Genomic DNA, 23,258 nt, shown 5'->3' with positions numbered 1-23,258 from the left:
TACAGTGCTTTTATTTCTAAGCGCTTTCTAATGTTTGCAATCTCATGGATGTGTCAGGGGAAAACTCGAGGTTCATTATCTTGCCCAAGGATACAGACCCCTCCAGTTGTTCCCTGACTGGAGGAGTCAGAGAACAACCCACTGACCTTACGAATGGCAGACAACCTGCTCTGCTACCTTGTTGCCTTAATGTATCGCAAGCCTGATGTCTAAAAAAATAAATAATAATCTGACATTTTCTGTTGAGTCCCACAGCTTTGAACTCTTTACTCCAAACTTGAGTAAATTTAGTATCCATTTTTGTTTATTTTTACAGTATTTATTTATCTTGCTTGCCACATTATTTCCTCCTTTCAGTTTTTATGCTCAGATTTGTTGTTGCGTTGACTATATTTCTGATTTCTTTCTGATTTTTGATTGTGACCTAGCTTATTCTATGCTACAAGGAACTTTATAACCATTTTTTGAAAAATGCTATTAAAGCAAATGTTTGTTAAACAAAGCATCTACAGTGTCTGCAGGTGTGCGATGATAGCGAGCACCTAGGACTAATCCTGATCTAACACAGATGTTTCCTAAAATCACCTTTTAGGAGCAGACTCATCCAAATATTGACAGAATCAATAACAATGCTGGTATTGATACTGGAGCAATACTAGCATGAAAGAATCAGAAAGTAACTTTACAGATGTAAATAAAAACACAAAACGGTGATACGTGTTGACGGGAAATGCTCCACTGTGGTAACACCATCAACTAGTAAAAAGATTTGAAAGACTACAAAAAAAAAAAAAGAGCTTTGTCTCGGAACGAGCAGCAAAACAAATGATGAGAGGAGGAAGTAAATCTCTCAGACAGAACCAGACCACCAGCACAGAGGTAGAGCCAGCGTTTAACCACAGGCACATACATTCCCGGTCTCCAAAAAACCCGGTTTCAAAATAGCTGAAAGGTGTGCTTTGTGTTAAAATCTTATACTGGAAAGTAAAAATCACGGTAAATTACTGGTCATTAAGATATGTTCAGATTTGACAAATTGATGATGATTCCTCTCATAAATCATCCCCTGAAAGTATTCACTTGGCATCAGATCGATATCAGAAACTGCAGTATCACACACCAATAGGTGAATCTTTTGCAAAGTTTTCTATTTAACTTCTCTATTATATTTGTCATATTTCAATCTCTTCCTGATAGTCTTGGACTATTGTGCCACTAAACTCATCTGTAATATTCCCTAGCTAGCCTATTGCAATTTAAAACTACCTTTCATAACTATAATAGAGAGACATTTTAAGATGCATGCTTATTCTTTTTCTTCAGTGGTGACCCCTTGGGAAATAAGGCCAAATGTACGAGTGCTGACTTACTCATTTTCTAACCGATCGTTATGAAGGCTATTATCAGACAATTAGCTTGCCTCAACTTTGCTACTTTGCTTTGAATTGACACGCTAATGGACTGAAGTGGTAGCCAGGCACTGTCCAAAGGTTAGGTTAAGACATCTGTTTGCCAGCATATTTAAACTTCAAGAACATTTAATAGCTTGTTTGTGGATCACAGATTTATTTATTTTTTCTTAACAGAGCCTCACCGTTTCCCATTTTTCCAGTCTTTATGCTAAACTAAGCATTCAGTCTCTATTGATTCATATTTTCAAGACTGAGAAGAAAAAGACAACTATCTTAATTAAATCAAGAAAAGAAGTAGCTGTTGTGCACACCTTACTTTACGTGTAGGTATACATAGATGCATCTCAAATGTCAGGCTAATTCAAAAGAGAAAATGCATTATACTCTGAAAAAGAAAACCTTAATTTCCCCAAATCTCTATTTGTTTAATGTGCCCACTCCATGTTTTACTTAAAAAAAAAAAAAAAAAAAAAAAAAAAAAAGACTCTTTGAGATTTCTATATAGTTCCAAAAATCTGGATGTGATGGATATCTGACTCAAAGGTGAAAAGAAATCCATATCCATCACAGCAGGGTTAAGAAAGTCTAATACTTTTCAAAAGTGAGAGGCTACAGACCCACTGCCAAGAGAATAACATGCAGAACACAACAACAGCCTGCCATTCATCACTCGCCAGCTTCAGGTTCAGAGAAATGTGTTTTTATGTAGGGTATAAAAGACAATGCTGCTGGCTTGTGTAGAAAGGCCAGACTTTGCGGCAGTACATCAAGACCCAAATCTTGCAGATAAAATATGTTTGAATTGTTTATCTACAATTATTTTCCTTGCAAACATATTTTGTTTCTCTACATGGCTTTGTGGTGTTTGTCCAGTTTTTAAAAAAATCCTTTATTCTTGACAATAAACATTGCCATTTGTTTCAGTCAGGCAGTTTGGCTGCACATCTGAGCTTGCCCACGGGGACGGCTAAAATTCACTTTACTGAGCACAGAGAATTTAAGATCCTCTAGAGACTGTGTGCCTCTAAGACCAGGCATATGCTGCATTACTTAGATTGTATTCAAAAATACATGGGTGCATTTCTTCTTAAAATTATATCTGGCTTCACGTGGAGTGATTCTAATACTAATCTAATACATATATACTGTACAACCTTGACTGGGGTAAAAGTTTAATGAATTTTGAGCAAACCTACTTCAAGTAAGTTCTACTCAGGTTACATAATGGAACAATTTATAATATAAAACATATGGATCAAAGCATGCAAGGAAACAGATGGACTGCATGATACAATAATTGAAAGCAAGGCACCAAGAGAGCTCTATGAAGGCCGGTATGCAATTTCCAAATTTTGAGAAAAACACTCAAATCTCCACTGAACTTTTATGATTTCTTCCTCACGGTTTGGCAGTTCGACACACAATCAAACAAACACTTGTCACATGCCTCCGCCTCGGCTCTCGCCGTGACAGAGAAAAATGCATAATAGCAAAGTGCATAACAACTCTAAGTGCTGCAAATAAAGTTCATTTCAAGTTCAAGTGCCTAGTGCCAGGAGAATCTGTGACCAGTGCAAACTGAGAATGAGATAGGGAGGAACAGGCAGAGTTAGAAAAAAAATGAAACAAATAGGCTCAGGTACAAAGGCTCTTGTTTGTACAACAACTGGGTCAGCACAGACATCAGTCAGATGGGAAACATTTTATCCCTTGAACTGAACTCTTTGTGCTGGAGTACTGAACTCCTGATTTCCTAAACCTTACAATTATTACTTTTTTAGAATCTACTTTCTAGCTCCAATTATTCCGCTGAAAAGGGGCAAATCTCTAGCAGCTACATATGTAGGACTCCCAATCAAATATGTAAATGATGAACCACTGAGAACAAAGATGTTCTGTTTCCACCCAGCCCCCGAGACAAGACAGTGCCACTAACAATGAGCAATCTTCATATCTTGTCTATTTATGACCATCTGAGTTTCAATATCTTGGTATTTTGTTAATTTTATGGAATGTCATAGTTTGCAATGTAAGCTTCTATATGCAGAATATGCATTTACCAATGAATTTATTAAAGATTAAAGCATTACTGGTAGCCTTATCAAATTTGAATAAATCTTTGGCTGTCATAAGCTCAATGTTTTATATCCCATTGGCATTTACAGCTGCCACTTCATTAGGTACACATGCTCATCTGCTCATTAACACATATGTCTATTCAATGGAGACTTTCACATTAAAAATGAAAGCATGGATCCATGCTGCCGGCTATTAGCTGTTCTGGCTGCTGGTGTAATGGCATGGGGGCCATTTTCTTGGCACGCTTTGGGCCCATTAGAACCAGCTGAGCACCACAGCCTTCTGGTATATTAGACCATGTCCATGCCTTTATGGCCACAGTGTACGCATCTTCTGATGGCTGCTTCCAGCAAGATAATGCACCAAGTCACAAAGCTCAGATTATCTCAAAGTGGTTTGTTGAACATGACAGTGAGTTCATTGTACTCAGATGGCCTCTACAGTCACCAGATCTCAGTCCAATAGAGAACCTTTGAGATGTGATTTGGTGAAATGGCAGAGTTTCATCATGGATGCTCAGCTGAGAAATCTGCAACAACTGTGTGATGCCATCATGTCATATGGCCCCAAATCTCTGAGGAATGCTTCCAGCACCTTGTTGAATTGATGACATGAGGAATTAAGGCACTGCTGTATGTAGTAGGGAAACTCGACCCAGCCTAAGTAGTCCCATCACAATGTTTAATGTCGCTATACTGATGCTTTTGATTTTGTTTCTTCTGATCTTAACACGTGTCAACAACTTGGTAAATGGACTGATTCTTATATAGCGCTTTTCTACTCTCCTGGAGTACTCAAAGCACTCTATACAACACACCGGATTCACCCATACACACCCAGTCACACAAGCACTGTTATCAATTTAATGCTTTCTGTCATTCATATGCATTCATACTCTGATGGATGTATCGGAGAGAAAGTAGGGGTTAGCATCTTGCCCAAGAATATTTGGCATACAAACTGGGGGAGCCAGGAATCGAACCACCAGCCTTCCGATCAGCAGCTGCTCTACAGCCTGAGCTACAGCCACCCCAACTTGGCCTACCTACATGTGAATAGACACAACTTCCTTCTTCCATTCTTTTCCTAAGCATATAAGCATTAACATCAAACTAAAACTCCCGTACTCATACTATAAACTCTGCTACAGGCTCCAAAAACAAGGCTGTCAGTTAGTTTTACCACAGACCAAACAGCCCCCTTCACAAAGATGGATCAATGTGCCCCATGTATCTGTTTGTAGTAAAAGCTCTGCGAACAGTCCTCTAGCAAAAAACAGCATTTTATCATGACGTGACAGGGTTATCCAAGAAGGGTCAATGTGCTCAAAAGAAAGCCACAATACTCGTCTCTGCCTGGGCTTCCTGGAGTTTGATCATCACCGTCAACAGGAACATGACCTCCCTTCTGATTGAGGTGGATCTCCTCAAACAAACACTGGTGCCCTCATCTACTGTACATTGCTCACAACCTCTGCTCGTGACAGAAAATACACAGTGATACAACAAAAAAATAAGTACAAGAAAGAGCACTTCATCATAGTGTTAAATTTACTTTAGTTTTTAAATTGGATCTACTTCTATTTAGCAAAAATGTATTTTATTTAAACAGATGACTATTCTGTACTCTGCATGACTTCTGTTTAAAAAAAAACAAACAAACCATGAGTTGACAAAAAATTCTGAAATAAGTTATGATTATACAAATAATCCCAAAGAACACAGACCTACATTGTCCAAATGTCTAAATGTCTCAAAATGAGGACAGTAATTGGTAGTGACAGTCAGTGATGAGTGAAATTGAACTGCAGAGTAATTACAGAGTTAGATTCATCATAGTTACTGTCTGTAATTATGTCTTGGCAGTTTTACTGTAATTCAGCGATGAGACAGATTACAGTGAAGAGAATGTGCAAGACGCAGCAGAAAATCTTCACAACAACACACCACGCTAAATCGAAGCTCATACTGAATGCAGTGTTTCTATATGTGGTGTGAAAAACAGCAAATATATGCTCTGCTGTGTATGCTGCAATGTGTGAAATAGAGATTAATAACAGCAGCGTTTTCTGGGACATTTCAACATCAGACTGTCAGCTCTCCACCCTTGTATGTCACACGTTTCATTAAAAGCGGTGTGTCTGGGCTGCGAAATGGAAAAAAAAAGTAAATACTCGCACAGAATAGGCAAATACAAATAAAAGAAGAAAATAAAATCAGCTCAGGTTTTGAGGGGACTGTTTTTTCATGATTTTTCAAGGCCAAACTGCAGTGAAACTGTCAAATACAGGCCAGTTGCAAACTGAACACTGACACTTTGTTCACCTCTTATTCAAAATAAAGTACAGCACATTCCCAGCACCACTGAACTGACGTTTTTATATACAGTCTTCTAAGATTTAAAGGAAAGCGGAAGGTAGAAGCTCATTTCTAAATTTCAGTATATGCTCATTGTTTCCACTTCAAATAAAACTAAGGATCTCCTGACAGACCTTACATAAGAGCAATAAATCACACAGAGGCATTACTGGATGCATGGCATATAATGTGAGCAACAAAACTATGTGCAATCCATATGATGGATTGCAGCAAGAGTACTGACACTATCAATCAAACCCAATAACTGAAACTCTGTATGAAAGGACCAGTAATTTATTTTTAACCTTCAGCTGATACCTGGAAGTATTTCTGCATCGCATGAATTACTATATACAGTAGATGTTTGCTGTTTGTGCAGTTTAGCACTTTTTACAGCTATTTTATAAAAATCTGAAAAAACACATTGCTGATAGACTGCTTTTCTGTTCCATGATTATTTAAATTTAGCTCTTCACAAGTCAGTGCAGTTGAGAGAGTCAACAAAAGCTCTGTAAATTACTGTGGAATCACATTACTCTTCGCGGAACTAGCTGAAGTAGAAAAACTCCAAGGGAACAATACCTGAATGTTTGGGAGAATGCTATTTGCTGATGTGATGGCCCCTGAACTCCGTTTTCCAAGACGTCCCTGAAGGTATCAGGGAAAACTCAGCTGGAGATATCAGTTGGTTTGGCCCATCTGAGCGTGTACAGGATTGTGTCTCATCCAGGTAACTTCAGCGTTAACATTTCTGTACTATAAAGGCCGTTCACTTCTTACCAGGGTACATCGCCATGGTAACCTATGCTGCAGACATAACCTGCTCCAGATTGGAGATCAACTGATGTGAAATCACTGCCTCCTGACCAATTAGTTCTTTGGGGAATAGCATTTCTGTAAGATCCCTCTACCAGGGTCTGAAATTTTTAATAGTGTCTCAAGCCTTTGTCTTTCTTAAATGAACATCAGTAATGAATTAGATTCTTAAATGCATCTTTATTCCTTTTTTCCCCTTCCTGTTGGCTGTCATCTGTTTTATAAGCATTAAGAACAGAGCACCAATTTGCACGTAGACCAATCTTACATTTGAATTCTATTTTTACATTTATTCCTTCTTTGCTCACAGATCATTAAAACACCACCGAGGATGCAGCTGAAAGAATAGAAACTAAAACTGTCTTTTAAAGATCAGTTCAATGAAATACTGATTATAATTCATCCGTGCATTAATGATAGATTTATCAATATGATGAGTCTGTCAACTTACATGGTCAGCATTTTTCCAGCCTTCAAATCAGCTCACCTTTCTTAATACAGTGGTCTTTTTCATACAGACCAAAGCACCTATAGTATTCATGCATTCATACAGTGTTTTTAATACCAAACTAATGTATAGTGCTTTTCTTCTTACACACAGTCAAACACAGACACTTACACAGCTGTTTTGTCTGTAGTAAGTGTGTTTATTTCCATGTCTAGTGTGTTTATCCCCTTTATATTTTTTCTCTCAGTAGTTTCAGCTTCCTCTGAAAAATCAGCAGTATCCATTATCCAGAATTGTGATTAGCCACATGGTGCCAATGCCACCCCTTTTAAGTGAAGGTGCAAAAAAAAAAAAAAATGGTTTGACTTAGCAAGTTCACAACTAGCTTTCTGTGATGTCTCAGCCTGATTGCTGATGTTGGGTTGAGGGAATTCGTGGTCCAACTGGTCCAAGGACCCAACAAGCTAAAAACCAGTTATGCTGTGTTATTGAATGAATGCTCTATTTTGAATGAATTCTGAAAAAGAAAAAAGAAAAAATAGGGGTGTAGAGTTGAGTCATGTTAATAATCAATAAAAATTTTTCACCACGGATCCAGTTAAAAAAAAAAAAAAAACATGTCATATATTTGCTTAATAGATTCCTTCATGCTATTATGAGAAATATTCTATTTCACTGTCCACTGCTGTCTTCTCCCATATTTGTCATAATTTTGTAGAGCTGTAACATACAAATGTAAGATTTAACATCTTACGTTTAATATACTGTCGTCAAACAAAAAGCAATATGACAGTAAAAGTCTGGTTAAAGTGCCCTTGTAATATATAACATACTGTAGCCTTAAGCAGTGAAATCCAAAAGGACAGCAACCAATCCATAATTAGTCCCAGGAGTTGCAGGCCTGTTTGAAAAATTATTGAATAAGAAATTAGAAATGAGTTGTTATTCTAGAGAGCAAACCCTCTGCAACTCTGAAGTCATTACAAACACATCAAAACATTCTCTATCTACACTTTGTCGCGAAACGTTTCCCTTTCTACAAACCAATTACGCAGGGAAATGGGGAGGTACTGCAGGTACTCTCCTGAAATACAAAGGATGGCACTGCAGAAAGGATTTGGGTCTTTAAGCACTTGGACACAGAGTGATTAACCTTTATCTTTCAACCTGTCCCTGTCAGACATCATTAGTGAGGGGACATTCACAAGAAAAGGTGGCCTGAAACAAGGAGGAACATAATGTGGGCTACGTATGCCCACGTTTTGTCAATTTTAATCCAAAGAAGCTGGTGAAATGTGCTCCGACATACAAATACAAAGCATTAAGAAATACAGCACTGTGCCAGAAAAAAAAAAAAATAAACAGCCTTCATTTTTCAGATTAGTAAATGCACTGTAATTTTAATTCATTAGTACTTTTTCTTGGCTGCTCTAACCTTTCATTTAAAATGAATTATTTTCCAAATCCCTGCCTTTTAATTGAGGTATAATTTATTAGATTGTTTTGTTTTTGTTGCTGTTTTTTGTTTGTTTGTTTGTTTGCAGTATTTTATTTTCTTAACATTCCCTCTGACTCGCTTCAAGACTTTTGCTTTTCCTTCCCTCGACCCAGCGCTGCATAGCAGCATGACCTCGTGGGCAGACAGGACCTGGCTAATGAGGAGGCAGTGGCAGGTGAATGCATATTTCTTTCCATAATATTATCCCTGGGGATGTGCTTATTATAGGTGAGCTGGGCAACATGTTCTCCATGTGGCCCTTAGGAGAACAATTTTTACTGTATGGCTACTAATACTTATTTCAAGTATGTATCAAAGCTTACTATTCATTAAATGGAACCGTTTTGCTCATGTTCAGCACCACATTTTTATTCTTGGGCTCTCCTAGAGTAGATCTAAATGATTCACAGTTCAAATTAATCTTATAATCTTACACTGAGCCATGGTGTAGCCCCTAAATTCACCCACTATATCAAACAACCATTTTTTTTTATTTTTTTTTTTTTAAATGAGTTCCTTCTTAGTCTGTTTAAGCCAGCTTTCTTTTGATTGGCTGCCAACTTCATGAACATGTTTTTACAGTATCAAAAGCGCCCCCCTCAAATTTGATTACATTTAAAATACGGTGCAGGATATATTTGCAGGATTTCAAATGGAGCTACCAGACTAAACAAGGAAACTAGTCTCACTGCTGCTTGATAACATTTTGCACAGATCAAATGGTCATGACTTGTGTTTTGCAAACAATAGAATTATATAAACCCAATATAAAAACCTTACATTAAAAACCAAAACCACCCCCCAAACCTCAGAGTACAAATTGAAGTGATGCCCTCTAGTTTCATACCTCTGACACTTAATAAAACCTCCAAAGCAAACGGATGGAAAAAGCATAAAAAGAAGGATAACAAGAGCGCACTAGTCCCTGAAAGAATATTGCTCTAATGTCTAATTAAATTTAAAATTGTAATGTTTATGGATTAGCATTACAATTAATAGCATGTTGTGACTTCTGCTCTATGGTTTAAGAAGTCAGTGTATAAATGGTTGAGTCAATCTTCATAGCTGTGGCTCTGGACTGGCCTCATTAGTCTCTTGTGTGTAAGTCATGCGGCTTACACTACATACACAACACAGAAGAAAACAGCTACCTCTGCTGTGCAACTTATACAAGCATATTTTCATGATACATCTTGTATATTTTACATAAGCATGAAGAAATAAATTAATGCAAACTAGTAAGCTAATAAGCTGGAGCTATTCAGTTGCTCAGAAAGTGTTTTATTTTCCAACCAAGGTGACTTTTGGATGCTTCTACTGCTTCACACAACATAATATTTTTTGCTTTGATGTGCCTATGACTAAATCCCCTGAATGCACTGGGATGACATTGACATTCTCAACACACAGCTTGCACCACTGCTAAGTACACTGCCTAAAACACTGAAGTAAAATTACTATTTGTATTGTTATCGTTTGTGTTATTATTGTTTAAGACAGCTGAAAAGGTCTAACTCTCATTACATAAACACTAAAGTGAGACTTGTCAGCTGTGAATCTTAGGGTTTTGGTTTTTTTTTTTTTATTGACATGACCGGAGGCTTCAAAATAAAAACAATGAAATCTTAACTTCTGATCGGTAAAAAATAATAATAACCAAGTATGACCCTCTTTGGCAACTGCATATTTCTGCAGGGAAATGACTTTGTTTTCTTAAAGACCATATACTAAGCACTGATATGAAAAATAATATTTTATTTATTAGCAGCATTCAGCAACCTGAAAGACTTGGATTTTCAGCTTACATAACAGTTGACCTTTTCTGCCTCCAGAGACTTGAAATCTTATTTATTACAGTCATGATCATTAGTCGTCATTATTCTAAGCATGTAATCTGCGTATGAATGGGATACTTTTTTTAAAAAAAAAAAAAAAGAGAGATCCTGTGATATCTAAGTATCAGGAAACACACACAAAAAAAATCAACCTTTCTTTATGTGTAATGCTAAAGAGCATAAACAGAAATCCGAGATCAACACACTCAATAGCAGAAAAACAGAAGGGTGTGTTAATAGAGGGAAAATAATACTGAGACAAAGGAGAAAGGGAAACTAGGGCTATATATATACACACAGACACACTGAGGGCTAATGAGGGAATTAGACACAGCTGGGGAACTAGGCACGGGCTAAACTAATTAGGATAACGAACTGGAGAAGTAAGACTAAATGCATAACACGCGACACAACTAACCGCCAAACTAAATCAGGAAACAGCTAAACACAATAGTAAACTTAACATGATGAAATGAAAACGAAAGGAAGACGTAAAGGGAAAACTTCAGGAAACTAATACTCTCGTAAAAAAAATAGTGACTGGAAATAGGAATGCTAAAGACACACATAAAGATGATAATATAAACATATTACGAATCAAACAGAAAATTCAACCAGAAAATATTCAAATATAAACAGAAGTTCCCAAAAACAGTCGAACCCCCCAAGGATTTGACTGTTTTGACTGGGATATTTTTTGGACTTATGAGATATACATTTATTTGAACACTTGTTTAAAGACTGTCATGTTACTTTTTTCTTGTAAGTAAGGACAAATTTGATTTTTGTTTGTGTGACTGAGGGAAAAAATGTGTATTTTAATACAGTTTACCCAGTTTGTTTATATGACTTTGACTATGTCAAACAGCTTTTAAAGTGACTTTGCCAAGTGGCCTGAGACTTACACATGCTTTTTTTTATTTTAATGTGCTGAATATGTTAATGAATACTTTGATCTGTCAAAGTTGTTTTTCCTGCTGCCTACAGTAAGTGACTGGGCTGGAGGAAAGGCTTTTACAGCACCCCAGGCTGGCCGGCAATCATGCCCCACCACAGCTGCAAAGCTATATTCAACTCAAAAATATCCTGTTTACAAAAGAAATTTTTATTTGGCTGGAGGCTAGAGTTTAAAATAATAATAATAATAATTTTTTTCCTTCTGTTTCATATTCTTCCTTTCAGTCCTGGCATATATTCTGTACCTCATTTCAGCTTTCAAATATCCTTCAGGAGCAGATATTTAATCTTGCTTAAACGGACCGAGGAAAACATAGTTAGTTACACTCCTCTGCATTCAGCAATGTCCAAACCAAAATCTAACTGATTAATTATTATTGAAATATGAAGCAAATAATGGTTTGCTACTGGTCTCAATCAGCTGGTCTAGTATGGTTCAACTTGCTGTAAGCAGACAGAAAACATAACATAGAGTTTTCCCCACATGACACTATCATCCAATATCTCCCCAGCAAAGTGATAACAGACGATTTCAACCCCATTATCTGAAGAAGCCTATTTAATTTGTCGCGGATTTGTTCCTTTTTTTCAAATGCAACACCTCTTATTACTGTCACTGAATATAAAATAATATCATCGAATACGTGTTCCCCACGTAACTGCCCTCCGAGGGAGAATGCCTCCTGAATAAGTGACTTTTACAAAAACTCGGGGGGCATCATTACCTTGTTCAAAAATGTATCATCTACAATTACTGAGTTGATGGGTGAAAATGTTTTTAAGAAGGAAAAGCTAAGAAAAAAAAATAAAACACTAGCTTCCCCGCAGTTCTCCACGGGCATGCTGGAAGAAGAAGTGCTTGAAAAACTTGAAGGGAACTATCATATCCTTGATTCCTTTGACTAAAATTGCTTTCTTTAATTCAAAGCTAGAAGCCCCCTTTTCAAGCAACCACTACAATGACAGCTCTAAGGCTTTAGGATATATATGTTTATGACACACCTCAACTTGTACAACGAAGCACATTATACTGTATGATGTGGGACTTGGAGGTCTGCAGTCACCATCAAGGCTCCACTTCACTAATTGTCTGGGGATTCTTGGAAATATCAGTTCCAAGCAGGCTGCACACTGGTTGGTGAAAGGTGCAGGTTTAGTGTCACCTTCACAGGCTGTTCCATTACTCTGTACCCTGAGAGGGAAGAATGGCACTGAGATCACAGGCAGCCCATAGTTTTTGTAGTAGCAGCTCTAGATCAAGTAAAAAAGGTTTTCGGAATATATCTCTAGTTTACTGCGGTATTTCACTATATAGCTGAATTAATACTGTATATAGTTGGAATAATAACTAGTTGAGACCTCCAGAAACCACCTATTCACTCTGAAAGGCTCTGCGTTGTGCACTTGTGGGCAGCTTTCTTTTGTGTCATGTTGGCACACAGGGCCCTGGATGACACCAATATAAATATGGATAAAGCAAGGCTGCTGTCAGAATTCAGTTCATGTTTTAAGACACAAATGCTCTTCGGTTAAGGTCAACAACCAAACAGATCTTTGTCACTTTGTGCTTTCAGTGCCTGGAGAATTTCTCAAACTGGATCATTTTATTTTAACCTGCTCATGCTTATACCTTGAATGAGCTAAAATGTATAAATGAGCACAGAATATTTACCTGGTTGTTAACTTATCATTATATCATATGTTGCTATTATTTATTTACACTTATGTCAGGCCTTTATTGTGTAACTTCTTGGACAAGCACAGCCAGTCAATCAAGTTAAAATCATTTGGAAATAGCATTTGGTAATTTGGTCCTTTTCTTCGATAATTGGCACGTTCACAGTCAAAGCAATCTGTGATTTTCACACTTTAGCTGTAAATGATTTCTATTCACAGATTGACAGACTTCAATTATTTCCAATGAAATTCAAACACCACTATTTTGGTACACTATTAAAATACAAGGTTGGAACATTTATATTTTTGGAAAACAGCAGCGAAAACACCAATTAAATCTATCAACACGAAGTCTGAACTCTTTCTGGTGTTATGCAACCAGCTGTTATACAATCACAGTTCAAATGTTGGCTGACTTGACGATACAACAATGTGCTGTGGTGTTTTTTGTTCTTGGCTTTTGGCAACAGTACAAAGCTGTGATCCTGGGAAAAGGCAGCAGAGAATATTTTTGTTTCTTTAATGAATGAGAAAATGTAATTCAGGAAGTCACACTATTAGAATAGGTTACTTTTAGGTTAAGAGGAGGAACAGAGTTACTTTGGGAAAACTTAATAGTGTGCATACAAAGGTCTTTTGTTGATTGGTGGAAGGTCGGATTATTATTACCAATCACCCAATCTACACATGAGCAGAAACCAAGACAACAATACAGTCTTTGTTTCAATTCAGTAATTTCCTCTTTAATTTTGTTATTCTTGGCCTTTGTGTTTTTCTGTCACTTTAACTTCCTGTCTTTGTTAGTTTTTCCCTCCTATGTGATTGCGTGCCCTGCCCTGATTAGTCACACCTGCGTTCAATTAGCCTATCAACCCCCCTCAGTACACACTCAATGTACCTTGTTAGATACACCTGTTCATCTGCTCATTTACACAAATATCTAGTCATCCAATCACATGCCAACAACTCAATGCATTTAGACAATACAGACAAGGACAAAATGAGCTGCTGAAGTTCAAGCTGAGTATCAGAATGAAGAATAATGAATGGCATGGCTGTTGGTGCCAGGCAGGTGGGTCTGAATATTTCAGAACTGCTCATCTACTGGGATTTCCCCAGACAACCATCTCTAGAGTTTACAGAGATTGGTCTGAGAGAGAGAAAATATCCAGCGAGCAGCAGTTCTCAAGGTGAAAGTGTATCGGTGATGCCAGAGGAGCACGTCAAGCTGCCAGAAAGGCAAAAGTAACTGACATAATGACTTGTTACAACCAAGTTATGCTGATGACCATCTTTTAAATGCACAGGTTGAACCTTGCAGTAGATGGACTACTACAACGTTCAGATTTTAGGGCTAGAATTTGAGTTTAAAAACCACAGCCTACCTGAGTATTGTTACTGACCGTGTTCATGTCTTTATGACCACAGTGTATCCGTCTTCTGATGGCTGCTTCCAGCATGGTAATGTGCCATGTCACAACTCAGATCCTCTCAAACTTACAATGAATTCACTATAATAAAATAATCTCCACGGTCAATAGATCTCAATGCACTTCAGCACCTTTGGGATGTGGTGGAACGGGAAATTTTCATCATAGATATGCAGCACAGATATTGTGCAAATCTACGGCAATTGTGTGATGCTATGATCGCAATATGAACCATATTCTTTGTGTAATGCTTCCAGCACCTTTAAATCTATGGCATGAATATTTAAGGCAGCTACGAAGGCAAAAGGGGTTCCAAACCAGTACTAGCAAGGTATCTGGTAAATATATATACATCTTGTTGTTCACTTAAAACTAAACAGATTATCTCCTTCCTTCTTTAGTCAAGTTATCCAGACTTTACTTCTATTCCTTGTGTTCTTTATATACCTCATGTTTTCGTTTTGTTTTCCCTGACATATTATCTCTTTGCTTATGACTGTGTGAACTGTTTAATTGACACTGACTTTTGCCTCTTCTTCATTTGAACTGTAGGTATAATCATTGCTTGTTTTTTGGATTAAAGATTGGATTCTGGACTTCTACCCTGCCTCCTGTCTGTCCTGCATTTGGGTTCCCTCCCTACAGTGACTGTCACAGGCAGTTTTTATCTTGTGTTTAATCTGTGTTGTTATTCTACTCTGTAAGGTGAATTAGGGTAAACCGAACCAGCAAAATCAAGATGAGGTCCAGAGATTATCCCTAGAAAGGATGTAATGAGTGAAAATGTTTAACTGGCTGATTTGGGCACAATCATATCACACTAAGCCTTGTGTGAGTGAGTGCCTTCAACTGGAGTTTAAATAAAGGAACATAAGTCTGGAGTGGCTGGTTTCTGTTGGTAAACAGACCAAATTTACTCCACTGAGGTGGATGAAATTTTGCCCGCATAGCTCTCCTCACTATTAGAATTATAAAGTATTCCTAAACAATCAGTCATGAGTCCATAGAATGATTATCAAATTATACACAAACTCTCAATTCACCATGAAGATGTTTCTAGGGAGAGAAATATCTAACTATACGTCATCATCAACTGTAATCAGTAATCTGACCTTCAAAACCTTTGCTTTCCACTTCATACTACTCTGTATATAGGGCACATCTCTGAAAACTGGAATTGGACAAAATGTCTGATAAGGAATACAAAATTCCTGCGACAGTATCCTGGATAAAGGAACACTGAGTACTGTATCCATCCTATTATCCTTTCAAGAGTTTAAGGTAGATAAGGATGGCTATTCAATCCCTCCGAGGGTCATTTGGATTATTTGTAGAGAGGAAAAAAATTGCTCTCTGTGCATAGTAATTTGTTACTTCAGGATAAATTTGTAGGGATTGTGAACTGCTGAAGCATGAGGAAAATAAATCAGATCTGAAACAAATTCAGAAACTGTTAAAGACGATGAAGCTGCTCTGCTGGGATGTGGCTGAGACTGACTGGCAGTCAGAGAATATATGCTGAAGGATTACAACACTGCTTAGTTATGGTTGACTACAGAGCATCTTAATGCATATGGACTGTACTGGAAATATCCATGAGCAACAAACAGTAGTGGAACATATTAGTAGCACTATTAGTATTTATAGTAGTTAGTATTAATTAATTTGTATTAATAACACACCTTATCATTATGTTTTTTTCTTAGGCAGTAATGAGAAATTATTAATAAATCAATAGGAATCTAATTCTGCTCTGGTATTTTCTCCCTTGGCTGTATTAGTTTGGCTTTTGTGTTTATCTTATGTGCTGCCAGCAAATAGATTCAGATTATTACACCCAAAAACAAACATTTGCACACCAGTTAATCTAAGCTTAAAAAATACAGGCTGTTAATGCTTCTCATGCTCTGTTCCTTAGGACAAACTTGCTAGCTATATGATTTGGAGGAACACTGCTAAAGCTGATTTTGGAACTTTTCTTCTTTGTCATTTGAGGGTCATGGTTCCTAAAGAACTTGTTCATGGCTCTTTTTGTCACAGCAATAAAAATGGTTTGGTCTGCTGGTCACTGGGGAAATCAAGTCACACAAGAACAAGCCCCAGTTCAGACTCATTCCTCTAATAAGGTAGCTCAAAACCAGTCACTGCCTGGAATTGTTCCTATGTACCTCCCAGTAAAATATAATTCTTCTATCTCAGTATTTGTACTTGTGAGTAAAAGAAACACTGATCAGATTTATTCTAACGCCACAAGTTTTATGTGGTATACTAAACAAGGCAAGATCAGAATTTACTGTATAAATAGCTTGACAAAATCAACCAATATTGTCATTAAGGAATCGGTGACATTTCACCATTTCGTTTGTAGTTTTTTGAAAAACTACACAGCAGCACAACTTTAGCACAAAACAAATCCAAAATGTAAGTAACAGGAAATATCTAGAATTGCATTCCAAATCATGACCGTTTTTTTTTTTCTCGCCGCATTGTCATAAATGAGAAGAATACCACTAATGAGAGGGAAAAAACACAGAGGCTCCTCCAGAGTCTTGTTGAAAGATTGAAAACAAAAAGTAATTACAGTAGGTGTGTAGGAGGATCAGAATGATTAAAGCTGGGAACATTCGGATGCAGAGACACACTAACAAGATGCTGAAAAGTAGGAGAGTGCTATATGCGATAAAGCACCATAAATTTAATAAAATACAATTATGTTGGAGACAGTAAACAAGTCAAAGTCCTGTGAAGATAATGGAGTTTTATATTAAAATGTAAAAATGCAAATTTAAATGTACGACGAAGTTAAGGCACATTTCTGTGTGATGCATTTATCTAGTTTAGCTGTAGCATTAAAAAGACATTGAACAGCATTTTTGCTATAACTTTTTATTCTGAAATCTATTTTGTTTGTTCTTTGTAATTGCCACTGAAAAACGACACCATCAGCATTTAAATTTGTATCCTCTAAATCTATCTTTCATTGCTGCTACCGGACTGCCTCTGGGCTGGAATTTTCCGGTGATTAATAGGATTTGTTTTACCAAAGACAAAGTATGTCAGCAACCGCGAAAACAAACTGTTATTTGCTAGCTGTTAGACAAGCCATAAGCAAACACTGACCTGAAAATACTCCGTGCCATTTTTCTATACCACCGAGGCAAAAAAAGACATAAAATTAAGAGGCATTTAAAAAAAAAAAATAATTAGCACAATACAACAAAAATATCAGTGACAGCATAATTCTATACATAAAAATATATATTAACAAAAAGGTAAAGTGTAAATATGAAAATATTTTAAGATTCTCTTAAAAAAAGGTAGTGCCAAAAAACAAAAAGACCATTTCTACTTAGTTTGTCTGAGGTGTTGCAGTGCTTCTGGTGACTTGGCTCCACATTTTTATTGCTAATCAAATTAGCCTTTTTAAGCTACACAGCTACTTTTTCTGTTAATGTTAGACTTTTCTCAGCTTCAGCGTCTGAGAAACAACACATTTTATTAACAAATAATGGGGTTACCATGTGAATTAACCCTATCTGTTATAAAGTTGTAGACAGCCAGGGCTCATAGCGTTTGCTGCCTAGCTCCCATGTTAATTTTATTGTTTTTGTTATTAGCCATAGTTGCTAGCCGCTACCTTATTGCTACCTGCCTGTCTGCTGGGAGCTCTGTGAAGTTGTGTATCAGCTAAAGGAGACAAAGATGACACTGCTGGCATCAAAACTCCTGTAAATGTTTAATAAATTGCAGGAGTAATTTTTAGTCGTGATTAGCATCTGAGAATGGATTTTACTGTGTATGCATTAGGTTTGACAAACCTAATTCATGCATAGTAAAATGAAATTTTCTAAACTTTGTGTCATCACACACTTGTTAAATCACTTCGTACTGCACACTTCTTCCACCAAAACCCAGCAAACATGGCCGAGACCCCTAATGTTATCTACTGGTCGCAGTACAATGCCAAAAACCGAACAATAGATGGATGGACGTTAGTGTGGTTTCCATGTATAACAGAAACCGCATCACGCTGTGTCGTGGAAAGCAAGAAATCGTAATCAGATTGCTGCAAATAAGAAATTACATGCATTTGTCTTTGTTTCTTTTTATACAAGACAATTAATATAGTTAATATAGTTGTTTATCGTAGGTTTAATTTCATTGTGGTAAAAGAAGAATAACTACTGTAGCTGATATAGCTGTACGGATCAGGATAGACACAAAAATAGGACATATAAGATGTTACAGTTTTGGGATTTAGACATTTTAATTCATTACTCTGAACATGAGGTATTTGAGCAGCTAAAGTAAAAGCATTACTACTGGAGAGAGTGATTACATGGCTTCTGCAATTGTGATGTTAGATGCTGTAAATCGTCTGCGGTTCTTGAAAACAGAGAAAAAGCACAAAAACAGTTATTAATGTCATGTGATAAACTGAGTTGAAAGAGGTCATCTTTTCTGAATGATTCTGGTGTTTTCCCAAGAGGAGAGGCTACTGGGAATGTTAAGGGCAAAATACTTGCAAAGTACTTCAAATTGTGCACTTTGCAAATATGTGCTGTAAGCATTCAGCTACTGGAGGCTTCCCATTCTTCTCTTTCACCCATACAGCCTTTCGCTTCATCCATCCTTCTTTACAGATCTCTTCACATCAATGCAAACTCTGCGTCATCCTTTCACCCATCCCTCACTTTTCTCCCTGAGCTCTCCTTTCTTAAAGTTGGACCTCAAAAGGTACTGATCCTGTGCATTATGAAATCTCTTTTTTCCAGGCTCATATTTTTCTTTTCCCTCTCAGCCTAACTTGATTTGCGACGACCTCTTGAAGGTTTTCAGCTTCCATACAGTCCAGTACCTCAAATCATTAAATATTAGACCCCATAACAGCCGTGCTGATTTAAATCATTGGTTCGATTTTCCTGACACTTTCAAAATAAAACTGTAGAACTTATATTAATTTTTTGTGTGCCTCCTACTGCGCTGATTGATTTGGTTTCTGTTTAATCATGCAGCAGCTCACTGTCTGATCATCAATAAATCAAGTACTTCTCAATATGTCTGAGAACTGATAATGTTATAAAAACTTTAAAGGAACAGATTTTTCCCCTGGCCTGGAAGACCACACACCAATTGAATTACTGTGCAGAAACAAATTCCTCCCATTGACAAGATGTTAGTGCTCATGATGCCATGACAGCTAACTACATTCTTCTGGCTGACAGATGATGTTCGGTAGAAAGAAAATATCCCTAATATAATGTTTGTGGAATGTTTTTTTTCTTTTGTTTTTTTTTTTTTTTTTGGATTGTTACAGACTTTTTGGGCTTTTTTGTTTTTTGGGCTTTTAAATTCCAGAACTTGGCCATTCTCACCAAAATCATCTGCATGGATAAATTACACTACAAACCAGAGGAAGAAATATGTAAATTTGATTTGGAGGTGATCTGTCACATTAGATATTCTCTGGATTCACTGAGAGTATATCACATTTGAGCTGAAACAATTGAGTTTTACATTTTTTTTAATCTAATAAAAGGTCCAAATATCAGTATCACTTGATACTGGCCCAGTTGACTGATATATCGGTATACATGGACAAAAAATGACATCAACTGAACTCAGTGGCCAATAATGTTGATTATATCATTTTTTTTGCCGGTTACATTTTTTTAAGTGTGATAAAGAACCTTAAGACACATCACAGCTATTTTTTTTAATAAAAAATATTTATTTTTTCCTTGGGGGGGAAAACAAACAAAAAGGAAAAAACAAAACAAAGTAAAAAGACTAAATTAAATATCAGTACTGGCATTGGATAGCAGCCAGATTTTTATATCCCAGAATTTCACAATCTGTGCATCCCTGGTTGATGTTACTGATGTTTTTGCGTTTGTTTAGTTTTTGGAGTTTTTTGTGGTTGTTTTGGTCTTCTTGTTGTGTATCTTCTATTTTGTTCCAGTCATTATGAAATACAACTGTTTTAAAGTCCTTCATCACAGCATAGTGAAATTCTATCATGCACATTTATGATCTCGACCCCAGACTGCAAACTGATGAGATACAATGCACAACCAGTGATAGCTGCCAGTTTTTTTGGCAGTCAGGAAAGTGATCATTGGCTGATAATGATGTACAGCCAATAAAGGTCCACCCCTAAAAAAGAAAAAAGATTACTGCTGCCAACGCAGCATGTTCTCAATTTATTTGCCATCCAATAACATTCTCGAATTAAAGGCCATCAAAGTAGAATCAAAATTTTACACTATTTTAGAGTATGCCAGATAGCATAATAGGGAGAACTGCAATTTTCAGAGCTGAAGAACACATTTAATCCATGATAATAAAAAAAACCTGCAGCTACATCAACAGATACATTAAATATGTTAAAAAATTTTTATAAACACACAGAACAATTTGATGATTTTCAATGGAGTTTTTCATAGACGTCTATACGACTGGAAGTTTTTTTTTGCTACTACAGGAGTCCAGGAGAGGCTTTTAGGCATTTCCACTTTTAAGACCCAGAAGCTACGTTTAAACAGTCCTGTCTACCCAAAACATGCACAACAGTGATAACACTGTGTCATCACAGTCAAACTGCAACAAAGTGGCAAAAAGCCAAACTGTCAGAAACAGAATATTTTAGAACAAATCAGTCAGTAAAGAAGCAGTTCCCAGTACTAGAATGATACCACGGTGATCCCTGATTGTTATCATTATGACTGTTGTCACAGTATGTACAAATGATCACCACTTCAAAACACAAGCTTCTTGTGGTTGCTTTCATTAATTCAATCAGTCAGTTCCATGCTCCTTACATGCTGCAGTTTCACTAAGGGTCATTAATAGACTAATAGCTCACTTTTACACACAAAACACCCACTAAGATGCTCACACTGTAAAAGATGCATGTTATTGGTATAGCATCTCAACAAAAAAGCATTAAATTTCTTGGGAAGATAGGGAAGAGCCACTCTCAGAAACATACTAGGTAGACATGAAATCATAACTTTGCTCTGTATAAGCAGGTATATCATCCTGCTTTACAGTAGCAGAGTGAGTGACACACAAGAAATTAGATCCATAGATTGTGGTCCTGTGGTAGCCATTGATTTCTTTACAGCACATTTTTCCTAAATGTTATGGGGCTGCTTTGGTTGTGGTCATGTTACTGTTTACTCCTTGGATCATTACTTAATTATTATTTGTGTTTTAACTGGACTATGATGAAAAACTGCTGTTTCAGACTGAATGAGCTATTCTCAGATATGCCAGGAGATGTTATACGTTTCTTGGTAAAAAGTCTGTCAATCTGTGCTTTTAGGGAAGAGAAAGAGCTGGCACAAATACAGCAAGAAAATAAGCTGTGCACATGTCAGCCTATTATTAGCAAGTCCTGGCTGTTTTGGATGGGTAAATACAGAGCTATTGTCCTGACTTCATTCAGTTGCCCTTTGAATGATTAAAATTTACCATGCAAGAATAGAACGGTGATTTTTACACAGATCAACATAATAAACATGATACCTTTTTATGTATAATTAGATTTCTTATGCATTTATCTAAACTATACCTATTTCTCCAACCACTGAGAATCACTAATAATCTAATATATGCCAATGCCCTTATTTTTACAGATGATTTCTATTCAATAATAGAGTCAGTTTGACATTTTCTCCTCTGTGTGCTGCCATTTATTTAGAACAGCCTCGATGTAAAATGCACTCACAAGCTCTAAATAAATGCTGATTGTAAGCCCAGTGTAACACGGGAAGCACCACTGACTAAGCAAAGATACAGTACTTTAACCAAGGATTAAAGCTTTAGATTCCCGTGACTAATTACACCTTGCAGAAATGTGATTAGTGAGAGCAATCAGAGTAAGCAGAGCACAGACACGTACACGGACCTATATGAGCAAGTATAGGCACATGATCAGCTGCATACAACATAAACAACAAGACACTGCTAGAGGCAGAGGCAGTCTGGCAGTGAGCGTTAATGACTGTATGGGCAGATGGACATGCAATGGAAACCATCATATGGCTGCATCACAAAGAGGATTAGCGTTTGATCCAGCTAGTGATCTAAAATGACCCAGCAGATGCAGCAAGAAACACAACTCTTAGGAAGAGCTTGCAGTCTCTTGGCTCTAAACTTTAAACCTTCCTATTATTCTCATCAGACTGTTTGCTACATAAGTGATAAAATGATATTTCAATATTACCATGGAGACTAAGTAAAGCCTCAAATTAAGCATAGGTATTAAGGTTTAAGGACGCTAACAGCTTCTGTGAATTCACTAAAAAGAGGTCTTTTCACAAGGTGATGTGAGGGAAATTTAAGAGCATCCATTTTCTTCTTTTTGGAGATGTTGCCACTGGACACCAAAGTCTGATCCACTGAGCATCACTCACTACTAACAGATAATAAATAACAATTATGATACAACACTAACAATTATACAAGACGACTTTTATTTCATTTATTTAGAGGTTTATATATTTTGGGCAAAATATCCAGAAGAACGTTTCTCTTTCCATATATCTATGCGATTTCGTAAAGCTTATATTATTCATCAGTCACGACAAATATAGCCTATCTTTAAAATTTTAATATTTTCTTACAAGATTTATTTTCTTTGCAAGCGAGCGACGAGAAAAAAATCGCATAAAAATTGAATAAATGCATCCGTTTAAACTTTGATTCGGGTGCATTGTAACTTGGCTACCTATGCCTGGTGTCC

General features: G+C 36.8%; 1 protein-coding gene across 1 annotated transcript in view; it reads right to left on the bottom strand.

Annotated features, from left to right (window-relative positions):
• Nucleotides 1–23,258, bottom strand: part of b3galt1b (UDP-Gal:betaGlcNAc beta 1,3-galactosyltransferase, polypeptide 1b) — a 56,039-nt gene that overhangs the window by 32,275 nt on the left and 506 nt on the right. The window lies entirely within an intron of this gene.

The sequence above is a fragment of the Oreochromis niloticus genome, linkage group LG16 (assembly GCF_001858045.2).
Source record: "Oreochromis niloticus isolate F11D_XX linkage group LG16, O_niloticus_UMD_NMBU, whole genome shotgun sequence".
In the NCBI taxonomy this organism is placed as follows: Eukaryota; Metazoa; Chordata; class Actinopteri; order Cichliformes; family Cichlidae; genus Oreochromis; species Oreochromis niloticus.
Note: the sequence above shows the minus strand (reverse complement) of the source record. Positions and strands in the feature narration are given on the sequence as shown.